General features: G+C 33.1%; 2 long non-coding RNA genes across 3 annotated transcripts; one reads left to right on the top strand and one right to left on the bottom strand.

Moving 5' to 3' along the window:
- Positions 1-673: 673 nt before the first annotated feature.
- Positions 674-27603, bottom strand: LOC149788840 (uncharacterized). Of its 2 annotated transcripts, none has more exons than XR_016424257.1 (2): positions 27511-27603; positions 674-2530 (listed from the first exon to the last, which is right to left on the bottom strand). It is a non-coding gene; the product is annotated as an uncharacterized LOC149788840 (long non-coding RNA). The 2 variants fall into 2 exon arrangements; XR_016424256.1 differs by lacking the exon at positions 27511-27603 and adding an exon at positions 18029-18300.
- Positions 7035-11500, top strand: LOC149788841 (uncharacterized). Its single transcript, XR_016424443.1, has 2 exons — positions 7035-7409; positions 11223-11500. It is a non-coding gene; the product is annotated as an uncharacterized LOC149788841 (long non-coding RNA).

Raw genomic sequence — 27603 nt, 5'->3', positions numbered from 1 at the left:
ACGTGACTTCTGCTCAGTGTTCTTGTATGCAACTTTACCGTGTTTCAATTTGAACGCAGTTGTAGGGTAGATGTATCTTACGTACCGACAGCAGGTGTTTCATGCAAGTGAAAATTCAGAAACTCAGTTATAATTGTGTATGTCAAACGGCATGAAGTTCCAAACATAGGTTGCTAATAAGACTATCCAGTGTGGCTGTATCTGCCAAAGTTGTATGTTAAGCAGTGATTTCTATTTTTATGGCGTTATCAGAATTCGGATACAGTTTTTAAAATATGGATTGGATTATTTGGGATCATGTACATTTAATTCTAGTGAACTTGATCTAGCTACAGTCGGTGGCAAATTTAAGTTGGTAAATGTGAGTATAAAATGTAATGCATTAAGGTGAGTTGATGGACATGACATCGAGTATTAAGCCTTCTGCTCATTTCAGATTTGGAATATATTAGAGTCAATTATTAAATATATTTATAAACAGTGTACATATGAGAACTAATTACTAAGCCAACAGGCAGATGTGTCTGCAACGTGCTGTCGGTGATACCACCGAATCTGTAATATCCTTTTGTTCATGCCTGCGTCTTCTAGATAGCATAGGAGATGGTGCTTACATGTTTCAGGCAATGCGATATGAGAATCTACGTAGAGTACAAATTGTATGTTCTCAAACTTTTATAAAAATGTTATTTATTCGAATGAACAATGTGTACTGTCAAAACAATTAGATAATACTAATGAACAATGTGCACTGACAAAACAATTAGATAATACTAAATTATACCAATAGTTCATACGAATAGTCGCTCAGATAATTTGCACCTCAAAATTCGAGTTACCTTATATTTACTGCACGTATGGCAATGTGTATCCAGACAGAAATCAATAGACGCATTCTTACCACGCAATAACCTACCATTAAAACTTCAGAAAGGAAGCAACCACGAGTAAGTGATGTCCACATTGTAAGCAGCTGATAACGGTGATCAGGTGATAAAAATAATCTTCCGAGATGAATAAAACCTTCTCCTGTAACCGTTGGAACCCTCATCATCACCATCATCAAAAACAACAACGATTTGTAAGGTTTACGGTTGGGTACGTTGTGAAAATTTGGTATCAATACACTTCCATAAAGGGTAAGAAAAACTGGTGCAAGTTTGGTTCGGATATATGCAGATAAAACACTATTAATCACGTGTTATCATGACTTGTTTTTATTCAAAAGGTATTCTAAAAAAGATATTTGTGACACATGTTCGATTCCGCATTTTACCCACGATTCTGTGTTTCCACTCCGTACTCCTTCCACGTTCCACTCGCCAGACTCGAGTCAACAAATGCATCAAACGTTATCGGATATCCGTTGAAGAAACCAAGCCAAATCAAATCCAAGAGATGTAGAATAATATTTGTTGGAGTACGTTTTGTTTTTCATGCATGGTTAGAGAAAGTGTGAGTGTGTATTGTCCCTAAGATGAGGTGACATTCTTATCGCTGTGGACATACATCGTTGGGGAAGGATGAACGTGAGGTATGAAATCTACTGCAAGTAAAGCGTGGCTTTAGTTCTTATGAACGAACTGATTTGCACAAAGCCGCGTATCGCTTATAAGCGATTTGGGATATATTATCGAGACCAAATAAGAACATGTGTTTTGATGCTTTTCCATCTTATAATTGCTGATAGTGCACTCTAAGCAGCTGAGAGGGTAAACATACCACTTGTTAAAAAGTCCATTTATAAACATAAAACCTCATACGAAAAAAAAACAAATAAATAAGGTCAATAACGTCAAACTCAAGCCTAAAACTTAATGAGATTTCCTCTAAATAGGTTACTTTTTCTCTATCGTTTGTGTTTTTCAAAGTTTATTTACCTGTCGTGACACTTATTTGAGGTCGCACCCTCTCTGCTGCTGTAATTAAATCGTTATTATATCAATAATGGAGTCTTACACTAGTAGACTAGCTCAAGAAAGATTAGAAGCATTTAGAAGATATCTTCCTGTTCGTGATGCTCTTAAACAAAACCTGAATGAAAGTCAAGAAACACAAGTTGATGTAGATATTCCTAATCATAAAGCAAATGAAGTTTTACACAGCGATAAATCAATGATAATTGAAGGCACTTTCGGGCGAATGCGTGCTGTTGATATACCGATAGAAAACATGTAATTAAATTCCTCACGATATTTATTTCATATCATCATGTTAGTGTCAGTCTGATCTCTGGTCATATTGAAAAGACTTTAACCAAATTCTGCAAAAGACTGTTTAATACAAATATCACAAAAGAAGATCAGAGCACAGGTGGTCAAAATATATTATCACTACCTGAACGCCAAATCAGGAAACAATCAAACACAGGCGTTACACTCAATATTTTTGCTGGTTCAGTAACAGACTCAATTAAAAGAGGCATTATATTTCCACTTCTTACAGCTCTACCAGTGTCAATAGCCGTTGCGGTCCCAGCTGTTGCAGAAGCAGCTGCACTCGGTGCTGTTTGAACTCCTCACGGGATTGCCTTAAAGAAAGCAACATGACAAGGATTTAAAACAGGGGAAGGTGTCTAAGGATAGGAGAAACTCCTCATCGATACGGCCGAGGACTGAGACTTCCGGGAACACTTCGTTGATATTTACAATGTCAAATTTTGATATACTTCATGCTGCTAAAAATTTAAACATAACAAACCTTTCAGAGGTATTTTCATTCGTGACTAATTTCAAAAAATAAAACAATATTGAAACTGGAGTCATTAATATCGATACACGTTCCAGTACTCATTTGGTGTCAAACACGATTGGTCCACGTAAAATTATTTATTTTGATTGGTATGGACTGGCGCCACCAAAAGAGTTTTTAAATTACGTAAACAAAATAAAAACTCCAGTCTGGTTTTCAACATTACCAATGGTTCATATTTACGGACTATGTTCATCTAAACAACAACAACAAAAAATCCGATGGAATAACGTATGAATATATAAGAAAACAGATTAGTGATGAAATATCTGAATTATTCAAGCTTGCAATTGTACATCCAAACGGAGTGGTTGTATTTCACGATTAGCAAGGAAAACTAAAAACAAGCAATCTTGCATTCAAAGATATCGTTAAAATTAATGGCAAAGCAACTGAAAATAACATAGATATGTTTGATGGTAATGTAAAAATTAAACCCGGTGTTATTATGTCAACGATATTAGTGAGCATTTGTGATGGAGTGCAAGTATCCGGTGATGAAATCACTAGTTCTCTCAATATGTCTAAAAATAAAATTGCTGGTCTTGGAGAACCAGAATCAGATAATGACGCTGTAACGAAAACATACACCCTACCAATAACACTTTAGTTTTAGTTAATAATGAAATGCCTTCATTAAGAACAAATTATACTAATCATGTAAAAACTGTTTCCGGTTTTCGAAAAAGAATAAATGGCATTGTTGATTGTTTTAGGGAAACACCTCAAGACGTCGATAAATAACACTCTAAAATAAAACAATTACCCACAGTGTAGTATATAAAGTAGCATCTGGACAAGCATTACGATCACCAGTCAATAATTCCATTAAAAATTTCAAACTTCGTTTTCCACTGACTGCGTCAGTTGTACCTCCTGGATATTTGTTACTGATGTTGGAGTAAAACGACAAAATATTTACTGTGGAACCCGAAAAAAAGAGATTCGGCTTAATTTACTATTGGTGTCCTGAATTAGTCGCCAAATAATTAAAATATAAGGAACATTCCCATCAACGTTCAACGTGCAGCTCAAAATTGATTATATAATCAAGCATGAGAATGGTAAACAAAACTAAAAAAATATCTTTGAACATAATACAGTAAAAGTAAAAACAATATAGCAAACGTGTAATTGTTGCTGACATTTGTTTATTCAGTGTCTGCTGTTATTGCTGGAACTGGTGAATTATTATCAACAATTACACTATCACTAGTGATGGCATCAGCAGTTGTAACAACTTGTGTTTCAGATGCATGAACAATTGCTGGCCTTCTTAATATCATCGCAAATAATATGCAGATTTCCAAGCAATAAATTGCATGCTTATATAATACAATTACGTACAGCGATACTAGCTTGCTCCAAATTATTCGATATTATCCTTTGTGATAAAATAAATATCAGATTTTGAGTTCACAGAGATGGTTAAAATCTACAAGGAAGCAATGACTTTGATAGAATCTACATCTGGTTTTAATAATAATAATAATAATAATAATAATAATAATAATAATAATAATAATGTCAACGCCGAACGAATTACTCAAGCAAATTGTAATTAATACAGCCCCGTCAAAAACAATTATGATATCAGCAAGCTCCAAAAACACTGAACTTAACGTTAACTTAGCAACTGCAATTCCAGCGCAAGAAAGATCGCTAGAATAATTACGAGCTGGTCAAATATGTTATTAAAATTATTCGGTGGATTGCCAGCAACTAATTCGCTTGTATTTGCAAATAATTATAAAAATGATGAAACTCCCGATTAGCAAATTTTTGGAATTGCCACAGGTACATATCAAATCGAACAAGTCAATGATGAATTCCAGCACATAATTAAATTGATAACCAACTTTATGAGATTATGTTGCAGATACTTATAAATCTTCGATCCGATCTGTTTAAGGTTGGCCTGAGGTTTCTTCAGAACATAAAAACCAGCAGAACCAAACTTAAGTTCCTCACAAATGAAAAACAAAATTATAACATATCTGCACCATTAGTAAATCTATTTAAAAATTTTAATCTGGAGTATATTAATGATGATCAAAAATAAAAATCATTGAAACTATATAACATTTTAAAAAATCAAGTTGTATCAGAAATTGACTATTTTAATCCAACACGTATTGATCATATAACTTCGGCAGAAATTGCAATATCACCAGAGAGAGCTTTTCTCGACAGAGGTATCTTTCTTCATCTGGAGAGTTTGCAGCAAACAGAATGGGATATAATGAAGTATTATTTTCTGTCTATACTTCTTCGAATATGCTGATTTGGTTATATTATTTGCGACAATGTATACTGAATACCAGCAAATATCTAAATATTTGCCAGCTGCATATGTCGATTGAATATCTATTTTTTCGCCTGTCACTACATTTGTAGTTACAACTGCTTTGGCTTAATTATCATTACAGTCTTACCAAATTTACAATTCTCAATCAGTTTAAGTCCTCGTAAATTTTGTAATGAACTATCGAGTTTGAGCCCATTAATATGATCGGACACAAGACCGTCTTCGATTACCCCCCGAACACTGTCGTAAATAAATGTATGGCAAAGATACATTTTATTTCCCACGGTAATGAATATAAGATAACCAGTATTATTGACATGTTGATGATGAAATGTTTCACAAATTCCCCATTTATATATAATATTATTTGTCTCAATGATCATTTGTCTATATAATTATTTTGAAAATCTAGCGATATTATCTTCTGCATTTCGTATGACCTTGTCATTATTATCAGTATTACATTTTGCATCATAATATCTGTTCAGCTCTCTGTGATTTTTACCAAAACACTGCACACACAGCTGTGTTTTTCCTCTAACCACAACACCACATTTCAAACACGGTTTAGGTCCTAAACTCCCTCTCCGTACACATTGTAAGTAAAATCCTAACAGTTTACGCAAGCTTCGTAACAATGAGTTGTAGAGCCTATCATAAAAAATTTGCATTTATTATTTGTTTGAACAATGATATCTATCTATCTATCTATCTATCTATCTATCTATCTATCTATCTATATATATATATATATATATATATATATATATATATTTCTTTTAATTATAATATACAAGAGTTATTATCAAAGATTAAGTGTATGCCTGAATATAGGTTTGATCTTGTTAGAAGGACACTTGACCCACCAAGACCAGCTCTGTTTGATGTCATATCTTATTAAAAGTATTTGTAATGTTAAAAATTAATTTCGCATAGATGGAGATGGTACGCAACACCGATGGTGTCGATGATACGACGATTATTAATTATCAGAAGAGAAAAAAAGATATTTGTTCAGGGTGAAGTAGACGGTACTTGGATTATCAGTGACAAACGTGTCCCTGCACTCTCTCTACTGCTCCTTAACTTCCGCCAGAACTCAAGTATTCACAAAATTTCGACTGTATGTTCTCTTGGCTTTTTCATGTGATTATTAATATTACTGAGTCTAAATTCGCTGACTTGGAATATTAGAAGAAATGCGCTTTTGAATGCGATGGATTTTACAACTCCCACTTTAAAACACAATTGTATTGAAATAATACATATTTGTTTTGCAATCATGGCACAAGGAGGCATATCCTTTAATGAAGAATTGTCAAATATTATACCATCGAGATTGTTGAAAAGTGCATCCGTAATAGTGTCAAGACAAAATTATGAGTAAGGTTTTAGATTTGAAAGGATAATCACCAGGAATGATGCCATTTTCATTATTCAAGCAAATCATTCAATTATATTTGATTAACATAGCCACGCGAAATTGTTTGAATTAGTGGATTTTTCAAACTATACTACGATTAACGTTTACAATCATTACTGAACCTCTACTCGGCTTTAAAGAAATATAAATAAGTGTTTCTCAAAAGCTGTCTGGAATGAACACTCGAGAACGTACCGAAATAATCATTTGTGAAAGGTTCGATATGAGCACCGATCTCAGGCCCAGAAGAAGCACTTTCTATTTTCTTTGTAGTTAAATATAACTAAAAAAATCGAATCTATATCTACAGAACAGGACATGAAGTCATTGCTTGTAACTTAAATATTTACAATACGGTACAAAATCACTCAGTTAGTAAAATATTTTGTATTGTTTAGCATTTGCATGAAATCCATTGCATTAAATGTCATCAAGACTGTAATACGCATTAACCTGCACACAGCTTAAGAGAAAGTTCTAAATGAGTTATATTGCAGACTCTATAAATATATCTATTCGAATTGAATGCTGTGTATTTTCGTTAGACTTTATTGTTGCTTTCCACTGCTTACAAGTTGAAATTTTCAAAGGGTAGCTATTCGCCAGAAAAATAATCTGATAAATGTAATAATTTTGTTTACGTTCGACCTTGAAGAAAACATTGTAAGAAGTATGATTCATTACACGTAGCACTAAATTTAAATTAAGTGATACGCAGTTTTATGTGCAACTATCGTTCCCAATTACGCTGCACAATTACAGGTGGGTATATAAATGAGTAGTCGGCCCAGTCGTACGTTCATTCTATCAGCGGAAGGCAAGCGAGTTGATATTCGACATTCACGATGAAAGAAATTTTTCTTTCTTTCTTTTTATTATGTTTCGCAGCAACATGCATGAAACCTGCATACGGCCAATTCACTGTTCGTAAGTATATTTTGTTTAATTTTATTTAAATGATTTATTCATACATTGATCATTCTAACTTGTTTTTTCGCTGTGTGAATTCACGTCAGCAGAGTAAAACTGTATATACCCAATACATTCAAATTAATATCAACATCACTCCTAGATCGATTTCTCTCCAACTAATGTACTATCAACCTCATATTTTAACATTTTAAATCACTCTTAAAAACGTGAGAGGTTATTTTGCAAAGTCTGGGCATGTACCTTTCTGAAACGCTGATGCTGTCACCTTAATGAGCTTCATATTTGACCTATTAACTTCTAATCTTGCCTTTATCTTTGTAGCAGTTTGTTGCCCTAACGGATGGCTTTCATCCATTACACGTGGTATTGGGTAGAAATTCCTCCATTATGGATAAAAATGTATTAGCTTATGCGTCTGATATCTTAGGACTTATCATCTATGTGTATGCAATTTTCTATCTTCTGCATAGTCTTGTCTTTGCATATCAATTTGTTGGAGATGTAAAAGGTGTGTAAGGGATTTATATACTAGATATTTGCATTACCAATAAATTGAACGCATCATGTAAATGTACAATATGTTCTATTCGCGTAAATTAACTTCACTGTATTAACTTCGGAAACAATGTATATACTGGCTAGAGATTGGATGGAATACTTAAGTGTGCATTGACCAGCCATTAGGCATGTCCTTTGTTACATTGCATGTAAAATGTAGCTAGAGTAAATGTTTGTCTTCATGGATTATTAAAATATAAATTATAAATCCAGGGGAGTGCGAAGACGCATACATTTATAATCAGAAAAAATAAAAACTGTATGTATCATTTCAACTATATGTGCATGCTTAAATACATTATCATTTTATTCTTTATTGTACAGTACAAAAAAATCATTTAAATTAAGCTCATTATTTGACCTAAATCTTACTCTAATTGAATGTTTTCCACTGTCTAATGTGCATTAAATAATGGTACTTGCAGTGACGTACAACATATTTAATAAATCATCACTAGAAAAGATGCTTTCAAGTTTGTTTAGTTCTTAAATACTACATAACGTTGATCATGTCCGAACGAGTTACATTTAGTTAGGAATCAGTCTATTTAAGAGGCAGTTCGTAGTTACAATGCTGAGGTCACTTCCCCACAACAGAAAAATTAGTTTTGAATACATCGAAGCAATAATGTTCTGATCACTCATCCAAAATGTCAGAGTGTAATTTGAATAGAGATAGTTACAAAATTTAATCTACCCCCACAACATCAGAATATGTTTCGAATGCATGCCATTATGCTGTTGAGATACATCTGCATTTGCTCCCATATACATTTTGCAAGTCTTGTTTAAAAAAAACTTTTAAATATTTTGGACAGTGTTATCTTTGAAAAATTTAGAGATTTTAAAAAGCTAAATTCGTTTTCCTATTGCCAGATTGTTTGTTTTGACGTAATAGCTATGGCCAAAAATAATCTAAAAATTCGTGTTTGGTAGTAGGTGCTAAATATCATAGGTTTTCCTGTGCTCATATTAAGCCATAAGACCCATATACTTAGTATAAAAAATTCAGTATATCAAGCCATACGGCCCATATACATAGTATAAAAATAAACTCGGCATATAAAGCCGAACGGCAAACACACATGGTGTAATATTGAAAATCGGTTATAAAAACATACGGTTCATTGTCATGGTTAGTAAAGAAAATCTGTAGGTAAAGACATGCGGCCCATTTTAGCTAAATTGCATAGGTTTTTCCTGTGCTAATAAACCATTCGACCCATATACGGAGTATAAAAATAAACTCGGTATATATAGCCATATTGCAAAATACATGGTGTAATAACGAAATTATGTATATAAAGCCATACAGCCGAAAGAAATGGCGTCATAATGAAACGGCCTATTACGACATAGGGACCAAATACATTGTGTGATAATCAGACTGGACACATTAGCTGTCTAACGATAACTGCACTCTATCTCTCCGCATTTTCTTCTTGAAAAGATTTTGGTATTTGAGTCATTATTTTATTTCTGACAAAAAAACTTTCAATTCTAGTTAGTGTCGTACCATTGCTTGTCATTTGGAATGTCAACGAAATATACATTATACTAACGTCCCATCGCTTGACTTATTGAATGACAACATGTCCAACATTGTATTATCTTGCGACGTCTTGCCATTTTTAATGAAACATATCCACCATTATAGTTTTATACAATCGCATGTCATATTATCTGCCAATATTTCCAAGATTATTGTGTTGCTGTTGTTCTTGTAGGGTTTAACGCCATTTTTCAGTACAAGATAGGCAATACATGGAGGACAGTATAAATGGTGGAGGAAGAACCCTGGAAAACCCAGGAAAGAATCACGGATCGAAGAGAAGATACCGACAAGCTAACTCGCATAATCACATTAGCTGAACGAGATACTCTGTCTCAAGCAGACAGAGGTGATATGGCAGTGATCCGTAACGTGCAGTCCTCTAGGCCACTCGGCAACTCGGGGCCCCATTTTATTGTGTCGTAAGATCGATAAACATGTTGGATGGTATGAAAACATGTCCAACTGTATACCTCTTGGAGTGATGGTCTCGCGCAGATGCGAATGGGATAGATCCTTTGAGGATATTATTATACTTGTACTGTTATTATGACTCGTTTTACTACTGTTACTGCTAACTGAAGTGTTATTAGGACGCATTTTGCTACTTTTCTTGCCACGTCTACTCTCATTAGGAATCATTTTGCTACTGTTACTGCTACTCCTACTATTATTACCACTTTTGTGACTACCGTTTCAGTAGAATTACCCCTAAGTACCACTACTCCTACTGTTATAGCCGATTTTCTACTACTACTACTACTAATGCTGCTGCTTCGACTGCTACTACTGTAGCAACGATATTTAGAACTAATACTGTCACTATCGACATTTTGCAAATGCTGTTGCTAATTTGATTCGATTCGACCTATAGAGTCCAATGCTAGTAAAATAAGGAATGAATGATCCAAACACTTCTATTATGTTCCTTGTAATTCGTATACTGTTGCTGTTGTTAAATGAGTTATGCCATTTGTCAGCTCATGATATTCTATTCAAGTTGGCCAGTAAATCTGGTGGAGAAAGAACCTAGGAAAACTCCGAGAAGAATCACTGACCCACGAGAAGCTGCAACTGCTCTGGCATACAATTGAAGGCAGAATTTAAGACTAGCACCACCGCGAACGGCAGTTAGATGTTAGTGTTCTAAAATGGCGTATGCCCTAAATGGAATTTCTTGGGACAATAATCAACGTGTACTTAGTTAATATTGAAAATAACAAAATAGATACTTTTACATTTTAACCTCGCTAGGCTGGTAGTGTGTCATTAGTATTTATATATTTATAATGTAACAAATATATAAATTATGGGTCCTCCCATCTGTCCGTCGGGGGAGTTCAATTTTTGAGGGCTGACCAACATGTGTTCAGGTGTGTAGACCGTATATTTGAGTTTATGTCTGTGTGCATTATCCTAAACTTCCGCATCGGCGAAAAGTTTTGTTGCAAGTAATCTGTATTATTAGTAGTAGTAGTAGTAGTTACAGTAGTAGTACTTCGTGCTCGGCAGCTTTATTAAAATGATATTGTTACATCTTGTGTACATTTTATCGTTGATATGTTCCTGGTATGAAGCTGTTTCTTTCCTCTTCGTCTTCTTCCACGACTTCTTCGGCCCTATTTTTATTATTGTCATTATTAGCACTATTATTATTATTATTATTATTGTTATTATTATCATTATTATTATTACAGCGTGTGGAGTGATTAAATGTACTAGCTGCACTGCATGGTACTCGTGTGATGCCTGCATGATGGGTTATACATTGAGCGGGGACAAACGTCATTGTACCAGACAGGGGCGTATCGGATCGAGCCTCTATGGAAAGTGAAAATGAAGAGATAAAACATGTTTCTTATGAACATTTGTTACAAATTAAAATATACTACATTATGATCAAGTCAGAACTGTCATATTGGACATGTACTTCAAATGATTAATGTATTTCTTAATAAACGTTGATGCAAGTCTCTTTCGTGTATGTCAACCTCAGCGTCACTCTCTCTCTCTCTCCAAACAGAACCAATCTAAAAAACAAATCAATCTGCAAACGGTCAAGATGACTTTTAAAATACGCTGATAAATATATATATATATATATATATATATATATATATATATATATATATATATATATATATATATATATATTATGTTGTGTGATGAGAACATCATGGGGGTAAATCATCGGTATACCATTTCATAAATTTAAAATTACTTCCTTAAGACTAAATTAAACATACGTTATGATTTACGAAGAATGGTGACATATATAGGATTATATTTTCTGACTAGATTCTTATCTCTACAACATTTTCCATGTCAAAAGGTTTCAGGGTTTAAATCAAATCCTTTCCATTTTCAGATATGAATTATTTAAAAATTCGACAGGGAGATCCAATTGTCAAATGTATTGAGAGAAAAGACGTGTCTGTCAAATATATTAACATAGCGGAATGTCTGAGAAATGTATTTACAGAACGATGCATCCGACAAACGTTTTTGTATAAAGATCATTTTTAAAGACCCTATGTTCTAAATCTATGTGTCAGAAAAGAGTTATAAGCAGCATGCTTTGTTAAATTCAACAAATAATGTATACGCATAGGTGACATGTGATAATGTCAGAATAACCTACGGCATTGCGAATTAAATACCAAATAGTCTTCCTATTGCTAACACAATTCGTAGTGAGCAAAGTTCTGCATAATCGAAAGTGCTATTCAAAATAATCTCCGAGCTGAAGATTGAAATGTACCTGTAGTGGCCAGTAGTCTTAAATCTAATAATATATCAATGGCTTAAATTGTGCCACCAGTCTTTAGTTGAATTGAAATTAAATAATCCAAGATTCCCCAGGTTATATTCACTATATTTCAAAATCACTATGGCTAAGAGCTTTATTTCTGAGACCTTTTCTGTACACTTAAGAACTATCTGATTACATTAACTTCACCCAAATCAAATATACTGCCCAATCGATTCTGCTCAGATGACTAATTTACAAGTCAACAAGATTTATAATATACTAGAAACGTTTTTTATTATATTTAAAAGAGAAGTCAAGATAAGGGTCAAAAGAGCATTAATCTAGAAAATATAGTTGGTTTGTTACAATAGAGTATGTACACAAGGTCTGGCTGCGTGAAGATATTATAATCTCCTTGACTCACCATAACTTGTTAATCCTTATTGTTATCCAGTTTTGTTTACAAAACTGTCACTGATCTTGGACAAGGTCATTAGTTATGTTCAATTTTCCATTACCAGCAGCATATAATGAAATAAACGAACTACTTCACAAAACAAACACAAATTAAATACAGATAACACACATATCAAGTGTTTTTATAGACACATGCATCTGGCAATTTTATTTCTGAAGATAAACTACTATCACGATAATTTTACAGAGATATCCACCTGACGAATGTATTTACATAGATACCCTCATCTGTCAAATATATTTACAGATAGGCCGATCAGTCGAGTGAATGTATAGGATGACCATTATGTCAATGGTATTTACAGCAATATCCTTCTGTCAATGATATTTACAGACATGCAAATGTGTCAAATGAATTTATTACTATTAATTGCAGTCTGAGCTAGACACGCTTTTCGCTAAGGTCTTCTTCACTTTAACCATTTTTCTTGGAGTATGTCACTTTTAGAATGAGCTATGCCACATTAAAAAATGATTATTCCACAGATCCGTGTCTTAGAAAAGAACGGGATAAAAATGACAAACTGTTTAATTTTCAAGTGCGGTGCAAATGTCAAGTACAATACTAAATTGGATCAGTTACGTCTTTATTCCCCAACAGCATAGAAGTGTTTCAGTTATGTCTTTATTCATAGCATTTATAGTTTTAAATTATGTCTATAAATCTCAGCAGTTTGAAAATATTTAGTTATTTCTATGCATCAACGGTATGATGAGAATATTGTTTGCAAGTTAGTTCAGAAAAAGGGACGGAACACGTGATCGTTTAACATTTTTGGTGCCTCTTCACAATAACTCTAAAATTATCTTGCATCCTTTTCTGTAACAGATTGATATCTTGGTGTTTTATTCCCAACAAGTATGACTGAACACATTGTAATGTCCAACCAGTCAGCGGCAACGTAAGGTCTGACAAACGATTTATCCGAAAGATTGTTGATAGCGGCTTTACTTCTCCATTAACCCTCGATACCCAATTCTGACATGTGTTTTGAAGCTTGTTCATTTCAAGACTTATGTTTGTGCTCTTATACTTCCACCAGAACGTAAAGATTCATAAACTTTCAAGAATCGGTTCTCTGGAATTTTATACGTCATTACATGAAAATTTGCTGCAACCTCTTTTTCATGAAATACATGACCTTTAAGTTAGTAACGTCAGAACCATTGCATTTGCTTGTTGGACACACCTTATATTATTATGCTGCTGAATGTAAATTTGACGAGTTAGAATATAGGAAGAAATGAGTTATTGTATGAGAGGCATTTTACAATACCTACACGAAAAGGACAATATTCTATTTTGAGATAATACATATATGTATTACAAGAATAAAACAATTGCTTTTAGTACAATTAACTAAAACATTCAATCATGAGAAAAGGTGGCACTACCGTTGACGATCTATTACCAAATATGATACTATCGATATAGTTGCAAATAGTGACAGCAATAGTGTGACGCAAAACTGACGACTCCATCTTAGATTTGGACAGTATGAAGTGAATATATAGGGAAACAATGCTGAAAAATATATTTACAGCAATATCCATGTGTCCAATTATTTACAGACATGAGAATGTCTCAGATGAATGTATTACTATTATGAGCAGTCTGAGCAGTACAAGCGTTTGTCCAAGGTCCTTTTCATTTTAACCAATTTTACTTTTAGAAATAGTTAAGCCACATTAATCAATGATTGGTCGTCAAATCCGTTTCGAATAAAAATGTAAACAATGTTTAAGTTTCAAGTGCGGTGTAAATGTCTAGCACAGTGTGAATGTGATTCAATTACGTCTTTATTACCCAACATCATGAATGAGTTTCAGTTATGTCTGTATTCATAGAAAGAAAAAAAAATATGTCCATATACGTCAGCAGTTTGACGTTGTTTCAGTTATTTCTATACACATCAACGGCATGACGAGAATATTGTAAAGTTTGCAAATTAGTTCAGAAAAAGGGATGGAATAAGTGGTCGTTCAACTTCTTTTTTTTCATCTTTACAAATAAAAATTATCTTGCATTGATTCATTATTTCATTAGCATATTGATATTTTGTTTTATTCGCAGCAAGTACGTTTAAAATGATTGTAAGGTCCAACCAATCTGCGGCAACGTTATGTCTGACAAACGCTTTATCCGCAAGTTTGTTCATAGCAGCTTTACCTTTCCATTAAACCCCGAGACCCAATTCGGACATTTGTTTTGAAGCTGGTTCATTTCATGACTGCTGTTTGTGCACTTTAGCTTCCACAAGAACGCAAAGATTCACATTATCTGTTCTCTGGGATTGTATACGTCATTACATGAAAATTTGCTGCAACAGCTTTTTCCATGAAACAAATGAACTTTAAGTCAAAAGCGTCAGAAGAATTGGATTTGCTTGCTGGACACATCTTATATTATAATGCTACTGAATGTAAATTTGCCGAGTTCGAATATAGGAAGAAATGAATTATTGTGTGAGAGGGATTTTACAATTCCGACACAGAGAGGATAATCTTTATTGATATAATACATGTTTGTATTACAAAAATACAACAACTGCATATAATGCAATTAACTAAAATGTTCAATCACGACGAAAGGCGGCACTTCCTTTAATGAGCAATTACCAAATATGATATTATCGGCATTGTTGAAAACTGTGACAGCAATAGTGTGAAACGAAACGTAAGTCTACATCTTAGATTTGGACAGAACGATCATAAAGAATGATGACATTTTCATTATTTAAGCAAATCTGTAAATGATATTTGAATATGACTATAACCACACATAATTGTTCAATGAGTGGAGCTTGGACGCTATGCTACGATAAACGTTATTAGGCGTAGCGTAAACTCCACACTGCCTGGAAACTATAGACCAAGTGTATCATCAAATGCTGTCTGAAATGAGCACTCGAGAATTGTCAGATATGGGTGCTAGCCTGGGGTTAGAAATGACAACCCGTGTCAGGTCCGAAAAAATACTAAGGCCCGAAAAGAGCAATTGTGAAAGGTTCTCTTTTCTTTGTGATAAAATAAACTTATCTCACTAGTTGAGGGGGGGGGGGAGGGGTAGGGTGGTTAATTCATTTATTGCAGTAACTAAACCAATTCAATATATATCCATAGAACAGGCCATGCAATGATTGGTGATGACTTAATTACTGACATTTTTGCGGAATTAAATTTACATTGGTATATATGTACACCACGTTACGTAACAGTTTTATTGTTTTGCATTTGCATAAACTCCATTGTATTTGCTAAGTTTTAAAATTCACGAAGACTATACTTGGCACTAGCCAGGACACATATAATGAAAAAAGGTCAACATAAGTTATATTGCATTAACGAAAATATAACCATTCGAATTGAATACTTTATATTTGTTTAAACTTTCATGTTGCTTTGAAGTACAGATCATTTGCAATTTTTTTAATAGTAGCTACTCGCCAAAAAAAAATAATCAGATAATTTTAATCGTTTTGTTTACATGCGGCCATAAAGAGATCATTGTAAGAAATAGCTGAGTCATTATAATTAGTGATGCATTGAAACGTAAGTGCATTGTTCTTTTTTAGTTGAAACGATAATATTCAATTCTACTTCACAATTTCAGGAATACATATAAAGAAACAGGCGGACCAGTCATATGTTAGTTTTATCAATTGATGGCGTGCAAGTTTACATTCGACATTCAAGATCAAGGAGAGTTTATTTTCATTGCTTTCTTATGTTTTTCAGCAAAATGCATGGAACCTGACTACTTGTAATTGACTGTTCATTGGCATTTTGTTCTAAATTGTATCTCCATACTTTGAACATTTAGCCATGTATTGTGGGTGCGTGACCTCAGATCAGCATAGACGAACTGTGGATATCACCCATTCAAATTAATGTCATCATAGCACCTAGCTGCATTCCTCTTCACAGTAATAATGTAAGAACCTTAGCTTTCAAAATGTTTAAATCTCTTTTTTAAAAAACATGTCTTAGGGGTGATTGTATAAATATCCCGAATGTAAAGACACGAATAGTTGGTGAAGCAACCTTGATGGGCTTCATCCTTTGCAACAGTAGTATCATCATCTCAAAGTGCATACATGTAGAGTTGAAACAATGTACGGACTAGTGTTAAAAGAATTTATTATTCAAATCCAGGGAGTAAACATTTTGGTATAAAAACTTGGTCTGTTCGCTCTCTCTTCGTAGGAAGCTTTATTATATTCTAAATTTTTGGTCTATTCACCCCCTCTGCTGATGAGCTTACTTTTCAAATCCATAGAGTTAAAATTATCAGGCGGATCTAGCAGGTTTTTTCTTGTCTATAGTTGCACATCGCCAGTAAGACTAAAATGTATACTCTGCTATAATTCAACTGTCATTCAACTTATATCCATCAATTAGACACAAACTAAAGGGAATGTAAGAGTATTTTTGACAATGCTTAACATGTATCAGGCCTTTTTATAAATATCCTGTATAATCAGTATGGAAAATCAGGGAATATTAGTAACCTTTAAACGTAACTGGTGTGAAAATAATCAAATTATTCAGCCATTAATGTGATGGGCTTTTTTATTGACTAGATTTTTGGCAATCCATGACTCTCGTTTTTCATATTTCATCGTTAAAAGTTATGTTTCTTTGCACTGTTTATCTACGTTAGTGCTCAATCAGTTAATTGAGGAGCTCCATAGAATAACATGTTTTAATCGATAAATATATTCAAACACATTTCTAGCAAAACTTATTTTAACGACTGCTGTACATGTTATTTAAACACATAAATTAACTTTATCATTAAAACCATGTCTGTAAACTTGGCTGCAAAAGTAGTGTCGTGCTAAAACGTTGACGACAGATGAAACAACTTTAAAAAATATCTGACCGTAAGCTGATACTACTTACAAAGCGATGTGATTATGGATGGGGTTAGGGTTCAATATATGGAAGTCAGTCAGACATTGGAATATCGAAATGGTAGTAGTAAACTAGATTTTTTTTAAACAGTACATAATTATGTTTTGATTATTGCTAATTTAATCGATATTTGTACCCTTCATTTACCATGTTCTTTCTTGTTAAATCACATTTGTTACAAGAGTCTCTGACTTGTCGGCCGCACGTGCTGTTTATGCGTCGCAGGTTCGAATTCTCCCTTCATCGAAAGCGGTGTGTCTCTGGGAAAAGAAACGTTCTGCCATTGCATCAGGATGCTTAGCTTTTTGTACATTGATCTGTCCTTAACATCAGGTACAAACATGCAATAAATCTTACTTTTTGCAGTGAAGAACCATATTTCGTTTCCAGTGAATAAATTCCTCGTCTCCCCCATCCCTCTATCGCTCTGGCTCTGTCTCTGTCTCTCTCCCTCTCTCTTTCTCTCTGTTTCTTGCTTCTTTTCGGCGCACTCTTTCCTAGGGATATGATCTTATAATCTGTGATTAGCATTGACAATTCGTATTTAGGACAGCAGATATATATGTAAAGGCTTCAAGCGAAAACAACACGTTGACATGAACATCCATTTCATGGGGGTATAGATAATAATACTTTCAAGATGGATGCCATTCCTGCCATATTGGATGTCTGATCAGCAACATTTTCACTTAGGACATACTAGACTGTTCTTCTTAGTCAAGATGAGTGCAAATGAGGACAAAAGAAATAAAGAAAGATAATTTAATCTAAAGGATATTTTTTCACGCTATACTATATATATATATATATATATATATATATATATATATATATATATATATAATCTAAAGGATATTTTTTCACGCTACACTATATATATATATATATATATATATATATATATATATAATCTAAAGGATATTTTTTCACGCTACACTATATATATATATATATATATATATATATATATATATATATATATATATATATATATATATATATATATATATATATATATATATATATATATATATATATATATATATATATATCAACGTCATTTCGACAAAGTTAGCTTTTGAATTTCTTTCTCTTCGGCATTTGTTATGAATATTTGTTCACATGACTTTTTTATCTCATTTAGTCAAGGCAAACTAATTGTAATGCATATTAAGTGAATCTCAATGACATGACTTTATATACAGCTCACCTAGAACAAATACCACAGCTACACAATGCTCAAGAAATCACATACACCTTTGAAAGTAAAATATCCTCTAAAATCTCTAAGGCAGAGCACAGCAATCAATCATAAACCAAACCACATATTCAATATGTTTGTAATACTAACTTTCTAAAAGGGTATGCTCAGTGTATTATATTTTTTTATTTAAAAAATCTAGTGTGACAGATATGAAAACAGTAATATATTTCAGAGCCAGGTTATTGGAATAAGGAAGAATCGGTCCTCAAACAAGTGTAAAGGAGACTTTTAAATTGGGCACCTTGAAGCAAACAATAATTCCGAAAAGATTACATTCACCATGAAGGTCAATGCGTACAGTTATAATACTGATCAAGTTTCTGGGATATGGAATGTGCTAATTAATGCTGCAGAAATGAAAATGAACAAAATAGTCTGTGTAAATATAATTCCATACAAACATAAAGGAGAGCTTGATAACATTTTTAAAAATGATCCATGTCTAATGTCAAAAAATCACAGATAGGTCTTTAACACGTTCAAGGTTTGTTGAGCATGAAGGAACTCAGGAAAACAACAACTACAGTGAAATGTCCAAATCTTTTTTTTTTAGAAAATGCTTCAAGATCTCATAGGACTTCATAATAAATAACACTGAAAAGCAAAATACTAGAGAGGCATCCGAAGCACATAAAAGATAGAGGATCCATAGGGAGAAATTTTAGTCATCATTAGTCTTGTAAAATATGTTATGTACAAAACAAAATACAAGTCTAAGTAAGAAACAATGAATGCTTATTTGCCTTTTCTGCAAGCTATATCTTTCTAATATGTTGATGGGTTTTGTAATAGCTTAAGAAACATTTCATTTGTTTTTTTGACATTTGAAAAGTTTGAAAATTGCCAAATTAAATTTCTTTCATTGTATTGAAAACTAATAAATTCTTCCCCAGGATGCATTTCAAAAGTACTTTTAACCATCTGGTCAAGTATATCTGAGTTCAAAATTAATAACACTAAAAGTCTTTAACCATCTTTTCTATTGTAATATATTTACTTGTTCATTAATGTATTTAAATTTCAAGACAATTTCATATTCTTAATTTATTATTATAAATTAGTGGGTTTTTTCAGAAACGTGAATTTTTATAAAGATGGGACATTTGGAAAATGTGTCTTTTTGGATTGTGGATATTTGATTGCATGCTTTGTGTACAGTGACTGTCCTTTATACTAAATGTTATTTACTCGTAGATACTATTCATACTGGGGTTTTATTGCCTGAATATTAATGGTATTATTTGCATCTATGATAGGATGAAGAGAGTATATACTATTCATGCTAGGTTTTGCATTACCTGAATATTTGTGTTTTTAAATGGTTTGATCTGCAGCATGTACGATTATGTAATAAGATAGGGAGAATATAAAAAGTTTACTATTTTCAGTCAGCACTTATAGATCAGCAGAAGAAAACTGCAATGCATAATAACCTACTTTACATTTTTGCAAGACCTTTATTTTATGTGCAGGTTACTTTAATATTTTTGTTTTGTTTCATTTTATCATTCACAATACAATCCAGAAATGCTTTTTAAAAAAATGTTTATATTGAGTATATCATCCTTGTCTCACACATAAAACAGATTAAATATTCTGGTTCTCACAATACTGTAAAACCTCCCTTGACAGCACTACCATCAAATACCATATTTTATATACTCATATTAATCGGTCATGTTGATAATGACCTTCTACAATTAGATTACCTGGTCTGAGAGACCATATCTTTGCTGAGAGAATGGGTGGCCTTTTCATAGCAAATTAAACTGTATTATAGTCAGTGATGTCTTTTCAAGCCTTTTTATCTTTGCCTATTCAGTCCTCACCCCTCACTATTGCATTATATTTTTTGAGAGCTACCTTTAAAACGTTTAGTAACATTTCCTAGTCCCAGGCAATTTTGGACTAACGTTAGAGTAAAATCATAAAGACCTTGATTCATAAATGAAGATGCATTAATTGTATGGAGACATCGTGTTTCAGAGACCCACCATCCAATTACTTGAATGATGCATAATCCTACAAGGATCTATTTGATTAATATTAAATAGTGCAGTATTACATCAATGTTCAAAAATTTAATACAAAGGAGTATGCTTGTTCCAGGATTCTTTTTTAATATTAAAGCACAAAACAAGTTTGTAACAAAATAATCTTGCTCAGATTTGCAGAAAAAAAACATTATTGAAGACATAATTTTAGTTGGAAAAACATTAAAAGGTGATAAACTACATAAACGATACTGCTAAATGAAGACGAATTAATTGTATGGAGACATCATGTCTAAGAGGTTCACTATCCACTTACTTGGATGATGCCAAATTTCACGATGTTCTATTTCATTAATATTAATTCATGGCATGAGCAGCACTGATTAACTATTTCAGTATTGCATTATGGTCCAAACATTTAATACAATATGTTATTTGTTCTATGAATCTTTTTTAATATTACAGCAGAAAAAAGCTTGAAACAAAATTATTTTGCTCTGATTTGCAGAAAGGAAGACAGTATTGAAGACATCATTTTAGTTGGAAAAACATTATTAGGTGGTAAAAGTCAAATACAATATACTCGTCAGAAAGAGTGTATGAACCCCCATCCCATTCCACGGAAGCAACTTACAGAATACTGAATACTTCCTTGAGTCGCAGTGACCTCTCCTCCCTATTTCTCTTTATATTAGTTGCATCAAACATTTGTCAAAATCCAATGACAGATAAAACTGTATTATGCGTTGATCTTTAGAGTTTTGAAAATAATATGATTTTTAATAAATTTGCTCCCTACATTTCTTATTAATATGATCAATAAGTATTAAATTAAAAAAATCTAGATTTTTGTGCTTCTGGGCCACGGCCATAATTAAAAAATGATAACTAAATAAGGGACAAATGTTTAACATTTTTAACTTCTACCATTTATTCTCTAACACAAAATATTAAGAACTAAAGTGTTATTCATGAGGCATCAGAAACACATTATGTTACACACAACATAGCACTATTATGATAAAGGCAGTATTTACTAACATTGCTTCAAAAGGTTTGAGTCGTCTAAATTTACCCTTAAGTGGCTTTCAAAGCTTCATGGGAACTAAGAGATACACCTAAAAATGATGTGTAAAAACGATATTAGCATCGCAAAAAGCTTGCAACCATATGTAATGACATGCCTTCCTGTTCAGACATGTTTGTGTAAAATGCTTGGGTACTCTTACTTTAGCATGTGTACAAAGCAGGGCACTCAACATTCCCATGAAGCTTAAGGTAATATGAGTACGTAGCAGGACACCAATTATTTGCAGGTAGCTTATGCTAATGTGGGTACGAAGCAGGGAACTCATAATAAATATGAGACGTATGTTAATGCGGGTACCATCCTGGGCACCATGTATTCCCAGGAAACGTATGCTAATGTGGGTACTAACAGGAAAACAACTCATTCCTAGGAAGCTGTATCTTTCCATAAACATGTTGATGGTATCTTACATTTCATAATCCTCTGGATAAGCAAATAATATCTGAGATTATTTAAAACTGTCTTGATTGTTTGAGACTGGCACAATATCTCGGAATACTAATGCCCAAGCACGTCAACTCTCTTCTTGAAGTTATCAAGGCCCCCAAGATAACTTCATGTAATATGCAATTGTGTTTAAACTGAGATGGTCTTCTTTTAACCAGTTCTCTCAAAATGAAATTCAGGACAGTGTTAACGATAGTTGACGCAGGCTTCAAAATTGGGTTTGGATATGAGAAGCAGTCAGCAAAACTCATCATCCATATATGTAGGAATATCAATGTCATTCTATAACACTAATCATCACTCTTTGCAGGAATCACATTTTGACCATAGCCAAATAATCTAGATTCATACTGTAATAAAAAGTGAGATAAATCAACAAATCTAGAGCATCTCTTAAACACTCACACAGAAGTCTGTGCGCATGAGAAAGCTCTTCCAGAGCAGCAGATAGTTTTTTCCAGCTGCCTTACAGGGCAAGAATTCAATTCAACTGATGTAAAAATGAACAGTAGATTGATTTAACATACCAGTAAATGTTTTCTAATAAATATGTACCTAGGAAGCCATATATAAGAGGTGTGATCATATCCAGGGCCCATTATTCTGACATTTGACAACTTGGATCTATAGTTTATTGGAGGAAATTCAGGCTTATAAATACACTGAGATTTTATACATAAGCTTTTTTTCAAACCCTATGTGTGATTCCTTATAAACATGCGAACAAGGCCTCCAGTCAATGTTTCAACACCTGAGATCAAAATATCACCAATGAACCAAAGGGTACCTATTTTCTAGAGTAATTTTCCTGTCAGGTTGTCATATGAAAGTAGGATTTCGAAGTGGAAAGTAGGTGGTGTGATTTTGTCAATATTAGTTTCTTTATTCTTATTCCAAACAAGAATATTAAAAGCACCATAAAAAACTATCAATATAAAATAAAATATTTTCTGAAAATTTGATAGATTTTTAGAAATGTTTGTTTGAAATAAACCTACACAATAAACCTACCAGTATCAAAATTATCCCGAAGTCTGTTTTGATTATTCTTTCCAAAATGGTAAAGATATTGTTAAGGTTAGATATATACTGAATAGCCATGTGTCTAAAGAACTTTGACATGATATGGCATGTGCCAGGTGACAGAAAGGCCCATTACATGATATATCGTGAGTCAATTCCTAGGAAGCCTGGTGACATGGCATGATATGTATGAAGTGCCTGGAAACCCAAGTACCTGAAATGATATGTATCAAGTGCCTGGAAACCCAGTGACTTGACATGCTATGTGACAAGTGCCTGGAAACCCAATGACCTGAAATGATGTGTATCATGTGCCTGGAAATTCAATAACACGACATGCCATATGCCTGGAAGTTCAGTGACATGACATGTAAGTGTCAAATACCTTGAATCCTTATAACATGAAATATAATTGTCAAGTGCCTTGGAAGTATGACAACATGGCAGAGTATGTTTCAAGTGCCTGGGAGGCAAATGACATTGCATATCATGTGTCAAAGCCTTGAAGCCTCATGACATGACATCTCATGTATTAAGTGACTTGGAAGTCGACTGACATTACATATATTTGCCACTGCATTAAAGTAAATAATGTATATTTGAAATTGTAGTCTCACAGAGAATTGTTGGGAATACAATCACAAACAAATCATATTTTAAATGTCTCGTTTTGATGCAGGATTTCAATAAAATAAAGACCAAAGAAAATAAGAAACACAGAAAAGGGCCATTACATAATATTTATATGTAATCAAGCTATATGACAATACATGCTGTGCCAAGTCCAACAGTCCAGGTACATTACTATGCTAGCTGTGCCAAGTCTAAAAGTCAAGCTACATGACTGCATTTAACAATCACGCTACATGACTACGAGTAATGTACCTAGTTTATACATCAAGCTAGATGACTATGCATATTGTTCCAAGTCTAAGCGTCATGCTATATGACTACGATTACAACGCCTAGATTACCCATCAAGCGTGAAGAGGACGAATGCTGTGCACATCTAACTATCACGCTATAGGACTATGAGTACTACACCCAGATTACCCATCAAACTAGATGACTCCTAATGCTGTCCAAAGTCTAAACATCACGCTACATGACTATGATTGCTACGCCTAGTTTACCCATCAAGTTAGAGAACTGTTAATGCTGTTGCAAGTCTAACCATCAATCCGGACGACTAAGATTTACCACGCCTAGTTTACCCATCAAGCTAGATAAGCATGAATGCTTATACATGTATACGCATCAAACTACAACACTATTACTACGCCTAGTTTACCCATCAAGCTAGAACAGTATGACTGATGTGCACAGTCTAACTATCAAGCCACATTACTACGATTACTACGACTAGTTTACCCATCAAGCTAGATGACTATGCATGCTTTGCCAAGTCTAAGCATCCAGCTACATGCCTATGATTACTACGCCTAGTTTGTCCATTAATCTTGATTAATATGAATGTTATGACAAGTCTAGGCATCAAGCGACATGACTGTGCTTACTAAACCTAGTTCACTAATCAATCTAGATGACAATGACGAGTTTAATCATCAAGGTGCATGATTATGATTAGTATACCGTGTTTACCCATTATTTGCATGTTGTGCCTAATATAATGCAAATATATTAGTAAGTATCATGTCCCATGCTCATGAAGGTAAGTTCAGATCACCTTAACAGTTGAGAGAGATGTTACAATATGTGAAGGATTTAAATTCTGAAGAACAAGTGCAAGATGGATGGAAATAATTGCTGGGGTTTTGAAATTGAAGACAAAGAGAGATAAAAATGGTGAAAATGAGCTAGCATTTTGAATGAAATTATTACTCATTGAGTTATCTTGTACTATACTAGTTTCATTTATTTACTCGCTCATTAATGTATTAAAATTTAAAATCCAATCTACAATAGAGAAGATGGTTAAAGACTTAGTATTTTCAGCACTAACTATTCTTTCCATAAAAGTCTGTAACATATGGTAGAAATTGGAGACGAGTATGTGGGTATGCTATGGAAATGATTTTATAAGGTCAGAAGATTATTAACCATTCTGTCTATCGATCTAATGCTCTGTCATGATATAACAAACTTGGAATCCTTTGCTAACGCTATGTTTAAATTGCAACATAGCATACTTTGTAGTACGAAAAATATTGCAAATAGCTGAGTTTTGATTTTCATTTCCATCATAACTTATTCTTGTTATAACGTTGGGCTGATATATTTTAATATTTGGGTCAAAACATTGTTTTAAAAAGAAGGGGTAAAATACAATAGTATCTCGTCCAAATCAGCATGAGTTTTGTTATGAAATAGAAAAACAAATACATGAATGACTGTGCCTAAAGATTAAATTGAGAATTAACTGGCTAGTTAGAAATGACACAGGCATCTGTTTGATCAATTGAACCCTCTTACCTTACTATACTAATGTCAACAAAGTGTTCTCTGAGGGAGATGCAGTACTTCAGTGTTTAAAGCGTATAAAAGGCACTGGAATATTTTATCATGCAACATAAGAAAAAATTATAATGCATATCAATGTTAAATTAAAAGTATCTTATGTTAACCTATAACAGCTGGTAACAGTTGAGGAATGTAGAAAACCAGTTGAGTGAATATATATTTTTAGTTTTCTTTCACTATTTTCTTTCCTAAAGTTTGTACCTTGAGAAACCGTCATGTGCAGGTGTGTACTTTAATGACCTAACCTATTTTAGCCTCTCTAAGTTTTCTAAGCATTCTATTTACAGAATAAATTACAACGCTAGAAAACTTTTGTAATGAAATTTAAGTGTGGTATTAGCAGTGGTCTACAGAGATCAGCAAGATTGGGGTTTACTAATAAAACCTTATTTCCAAAATTATTGATTGATCTTGATTTTGGAGACATGAAAAGTGGTACATGTTACAAAAAGTCTGGTTTCAAAAATACAATCAATTAAAAGGTGAAATATAGAATTAAAGTGTTAGTTGTAATATATTGGATATATTAATATTGATATTACCCCTTAAGCCCCTGGAAAAGTTAACCTATATGACGATGCATTTTTCACACAGATTTCAGCAGTTAACTTTATCGTCATTGGTTTCGTGACTCACAAGAAGAGGGTCAAGTTAGGGCATTTTTAAATATGTCAGATGTAAGAAAACGTGTCTGTGATTAAATTCTAATGAATAAGACAAACATTTCAAATGAATAAAAAACAAGGAATGCGGGTGCAAGATGAAAGATAAAGGTATAAAAGAGTCTTAAAATAAAAGTTAACTGGTGTATTTGATGAATTTATTGGATCCATGTGTTCTTGGATCTTTTTTATATTTATTCATCGGTTATTACGTTTAAATATGTTTTAGTTTATTTCCAAGCAAAGTTTTATAACATACCATAATGTATTGTACTGACATGTGACAACACAGAAAAACTTGAATACCTTAGCTATTTTCATATACAATCTTTATAAAACGATTGGATGGACTTGTAGCTAGTTAAAATATATTAGGTTTGTTTTAGTAATAATTGTACGTTTCCCTACAGGTCAAAACGTCTGCAAGACATTGGGATTACAATTTGTCCGTATGAGATGGAAATGGGTCAGACATGACTAACCAGTTTATCTAATTAGTTTATCTTGTTATAAAATAATTCTAATTCTTTACAAACTTGAGGTGTTTTTGTTCGGTTCAAACTGCAATATGGCTGAATAGTGAGTAAGATAAATATTGCAAGTGGCTGATCTTCGACATAAACTAGGCTATTTAAAATCTGACAACCTGGGAATAAATTATCTTCTTTTACCTAACCAATGTGATTAAAACGTGTTTTATGAGGGCAATAATGTATTTCAATATTTGAAAATAATTGACATATATAACCAACATTTTTTTAAATATATGATCCATTAAATTGTGAAAAACAAAACTAAAGTGTTACTTGTTAATGCATATGATATATTAATACTGACAACACTCATTTATACCCAGTTAATGATGATACATGTCATACCTTGTGTGATGCAGTGTACTCATGATAATGAGGGACAGATCAGGACACTTTAAACATGCGAAGCTTGATATGATGTGTCTGGAATTTAAGTCT

Source organism: Sinohyriopsis cumingii, chromosome 11, assembly GCF_028554795.1.
Source record: "Sinohyriopsis cumingii isolate HCF-2022 chromosome 11, ASM2855479v2, whole genome shotgun sequence".
NCBI classification, from domain to species: domain Eukaryota; kingdom Metazoa; phylum Mollusca; class Bivalvia; order Unionida; family Unionidae; genus Sinohyriopsis; species Sinohyriopsis cumingii.
Note: the sequence above shows the minus strand (reverse complement) of the source record. Positions and strands in the feature narration are given on the sequence as shown.